This window comes from Cornus florida, unplaced genomic scaffold (assembly GCF_030987335.1).
Source record: "Cornus florida cultivar Cherokee Brave unplaced genomic scaffold, ASM3098733v1 CherokeeBrave_3.0.0_Hap2_Chr08, whole genome shotgun sequence".
In the NCBI taxonomy this organism is placed as follows: Eukaryota; Viridiplantae; Streptophyta; class Magnoliopsida; order Cornales; family Cornaceae; genus Cornus; species Cornus florida.
In genome coordinates this window covers 22,214,244-22,218,680 of record NW_026775578.1, presented here as the reverse complement: position 1 = coordinate 22,218,680, position 4,437 = coordinate 22,214,244, and the positions used below count along the sequence as shown (strand labels likewise).

Here is a 4,437-nt window from a genome sequence, read left to right as displayed (position 1 = left end):
CAGTAAAGTCAGCTTATGTAATAGCTTTGGAGCTTTGTAAAGGGCGGGATCAAAGTAGCGGCGCTTAGATTGAAAGTAGTAGTGTTTGAATTTTGGAGAGCTATTGGAAAAAGCTATAGAAGGTTTAAAGTTCAGCCAAAGATTACTCAATTCCTTTGGAGTTGTTTGCATAATAAAATTGCAGTCTTTGAAATTTTGAAAAGAAAAAGATTGGTTGCGGATCATTTGTGTAAATCATTTGTGTAAAGTTTGTGGCGTTGGTTTGGAATCTTTAAAGGTTTAGCAGCTACTGTGTGTTTGTTCCTATAGAAAGCGAGAAATGCCTTTGTTTTTAAGTTAAGAGATATGGTCTGTTGAAAACATTGTTTCTGTGGCTGTCAATAGTTTTATGGAATATGGGAACCTTTGGATTCGACTGTTCCTTCACCAATGGTGCCTGTTGATCGATCTCGGGGATGGTTGTTCTCAAGGCTAATATTGATGCGGCCGTTGACAAAGTAAGAGCTGAAATCGGTGGTTGGCTGGCCTTGAGATCATCAGGGACTACTGATTGCAGCAACCACCTTCTTTTTCTCTCATATTTCTAATCCGTTTGTGGCTGAAACATACATGTTGAGACAGGCTTTATTAAGTGTTGTTCAATTTGAAATGGATGCTCAGATTATTGTTCGAATGGATTCAATGGAAAGTTTTCTTGTGTATACGGAGGACATCATTTATTGTTTGAAGTCCTTTACTTCTTTCAAAGTGCACTTTGTCTATCCAGTAAGAAATGTCCCAGCTCATACTTTAAGTTAAATACCAACGGGTAAGTGACCTAACGGTATCAGGTTCTTACTTCCTGAAGGGAGGTCAAGGAATCAAACTTCAGTGGAGGCATGTATGTGTGAGTACCAATTAGGAAAAAAAAATACTTTTAAGCCAAATATGTTTTGCAAATAAAAAGGTAATTTATGTTTCTTGGAGCATTTTCCTCCAAAAGTGCCTTGGAACTAGATCGTAACTCTTGTTAATTTATTTACCTTTCTTCTCATAAATTCTTTTAAACATAAAACTGTTTGCCATACATGGTTATTTAATAGGCTTGCAAACCTGCAACTTCATTTACCACGTCTAGTAATTATTTATAGAGCAACAGTGATCAATTACTTTCTCATCCGTGGGTGATATCAATAATGTGATGCATAATCATATTTATCGTCAAATTTGCAACATTTTGATTAGAATTACCCTCAAAATAAATTAGTACAACTTTTAAAACCATTCCAATAATTTTAACTATATCCTGAAATGCTCTAGAGTTGAAACTGATGCTTGTTATTGTCTTTATATTTGTTACCCTACAAAGGCTACAATTGAAAAAAAACAAATATATATATTAGCAAGTGATTCAGACTACGTAGTACAAAAAATTTTAAATTCTGCACTTTGATCTTTAACTTAATAATATAAATTGAAGAGAATTGAATTTATTTTAATATTCTCTCTAAATTTGACAAAAAAACTACCGTGTGATGGGGTGTGTATCAAAACCCGCATCTTCTCGTATTTTCTTCCTACTACCCACTAGTTTCATTTTGTACAGCACCAGGCATAAGTAAAATTCACAGCCCACCCTGTACAGTTTAAGTCAAGCATAGAACTCTGTAGAGTAATTTGGCATGGTATATGATGCCCAAGACTTTTTTTTGGGAGCAATCTAGAACCCAATTCTAAAATACTCCGTAACATGGTTGACACTTCCACAAATTCAAGCTATTAATTGTAAAGTCATTAGGCTATAAATACTGTGAGATCCACTTTCCTCGCACCAAACAACCAAGTTGTAAATATTCTTACAAAACAATGCAAGTTCTCCAGTTGAGAACTAAAGTCATAGTTGTTTCGCTACGAGTGAAAACCATTGGTTGATAATTTACATATATAATGACACTTGTTATTTTGTTATTTTTCTTTAAAATGTGATGACACTCAAATTTGAGGACAATATTTTCCGGCTCGGGAGAGCAGGCCATCCCCATCCCTATCCCTACCCCAGTAAAGTTATTGAGTGAGATTGAGACATACCAGATACATTACCAAGCCTCAATTTTTGTTAAATCCAATGTAAACTCGGGTTTGAAAATGCAAAGATTGAGGTTATCTTAAAATCATGTACCCTTCCAACATATAAACAAATAACCGGATGTACAATCTATTCAAAGTTCCCTTTAAACAAAGACGATCAAGATATACCAAATTCTTCCCCTTTTCTTCCTTGTCACACGTCCCAATCTCCTATTTCGAGCATTTATTAAGCTTGTACCAATGGGCATTATAAAAGCTCATTAAGTTTTGGACATAGTACTGCGAGTCACTAGTAGTAAATTACATGAATGATCAATAAAGCCACAAGGTATGCCTATTGGAACTCTAGCAAGTGATTCAGACTTTTAAAAATTCTACACAGATTTACAGTGAATTGATACGAATCAGATAGTATCGTTGAAAGTAGAAACAGATTTACATTCTCTCTAAAATTGACAATAAACTACCATGTGATGGTGTCTATCAAACGAAAATGATGCTTAGGCCTATTTCCCAAAGCCGATTTGTCAAGCCTAAGCTTTTTAATCCCTTTGATATAGTGATTAGTGGATAGGCCCCGCACTTGAGTTTATCAGGATAAAAACCCCTTAGGCTAGACAAATCGGACTGTGAAATAGGCCTAAATATCATTACTGGCGCACGGAAATGAATACACTGGGCAACAAACAGACTCTTAGATCACTATCAAGAGTCATGACTTGTGGAGCTAATGGTGGTTGTGAAGGTAGTGTGTGAGACAACAGAGTTTAATGCTAGTTCATGACAAGGATAATGGTTAGACAAATAGGGCCAGACCATATCAATACATATGTGTAAATAGAATACTACAGCAGAAGATTCAAGCTTTCAATTCCAAGACACATATATGCCGATCAAACAATCTACAACACCAAAACAATTCGAACCGAAGCCATTCGAACCGGGCTAACTCAACTGGTAAGGCTTTAGGGTACTCTCTTAGGTATCCGGTTCAAGACTCACCAAATGTGGAACATGTACTTGAGTTTAATGCCAGTTCACGACACAAGGTTAATGGTTAGACAAGTAGGGCCAGACCCTATCAATACATATGTAAATAGAATACTATAGCACAAGATTCAAGCTTTCAATTCCAAGACACATATATGCAGATCAAACAATCTACAACACCAAAACAATTCGAACCAAAGCCATTCGGACCGGTCTAACTCAACTGGTAAGGCTTTAGGGGGTACTCACTTAGGTATCAGGTTCAAGACTCACCAAAGGTGGGACCTGTACTTAAATGAAGCCCGCAAATCTGAGAGTTCAAAGTGACTAGTGGTGGGTTGATTCATAGTTATCAAAAAATAAAAAATAAAAAAATAATTCGAACAGAACCGAGAACATAGCGGCAAGATCACAATAGATTGACATATTCATCAAAGCTCGCATTGCAATTACCAAAGTTAACAAGAACTACAGATACGGAAGAAAAAAAAATCACATTTCCAAGCAAAATAAGATGTTCAAACTAAGAAAATGTACCAACAGATAGCAAGAAAGCCTGAGATTTAACTAAGACCGTCTGATGGACGATTTATTTTCTCTGAAAATTACTTGGATCTCTGCCTCATCTTTCGGCGCTTTCTCTTCAGCCTCCTCATTCTCTTCTTCTTCCACTACACAACAAAATCACACAAACAGTTCTCTGTTATCATCGATCGTGAAATCAAACAAACAAATATATATATATATATATATATATATATATATATATATATATGATATGCACACGCAAACACATAAATATTAGAGATCAAAGCAATACTACCTTAGCTCTCATGGTGATAAAGTTGCGAGGTTCTTCGTTCGCTTTCCTTTCAAAACCCTAGTCGTCCCCTGGAGGCTGCGGCCAATATGAGAGAAATGGAACAATCTGGACTATTGTGGGCTTTTGCGAATACAAATAGTGAACCCTAGGCTCAGTTGGACTTAGGCTGCGTTTGGTATAGCATAAACACAAGTAATAAAAAAAGAATTGAAATGAAATGAAAGGATAAATTTGACGTTTCAAGAGAAAATAAAAAATTGATTGTTTTATTCGGTGAGCAGTAGCAAAATTAGAATTCACCAGTTATATAAAAATAATAATAATAATAATAAAATAAAATAGTTAATTACTAACTTTCCTATTTCTATTAATTTTCTCTCCAGTTTTTTTATTATTTTATTTTGTTAAAAAAAAAAAAAAAAAAACTTTTTGCAAGGGGTTAATTGTCCCTCCATTTCTCTCCCAATTCTATCATTCTCCATTGTTGTCCGTTTTCTCTATAAAGTATTTTTTTAAAACTTAATTATGAAAACATTTGTTTTCTATTTATTTGAATT

The 4,437-nt window shown here is 34.9% G+C and overlaps 1 long non-coding RNA gene across 1 annotated transcript; it reads right to left on the bottom strand.

Moving 5' to 3' along the window:
- Window positions 1-3,455: 3,455 nt before the first annotated feature.
- On the bottom strand, window positions 3,456-4,092 carry LOC132268503 (uncharacterized). Its single transcript, XR_009469302.1, has 2 exons — window positions 3,881-4,092; window positions 3,456-3,728 (listed from the first exon to the last, which is right to left on the bottom strand). It is a non-coding gene; the product is annotated as an uncharacterized LOC132268503 (long non-coding RNA).
- Window positions 4,093-4,437: the final 345 nt, after the last annotated feature.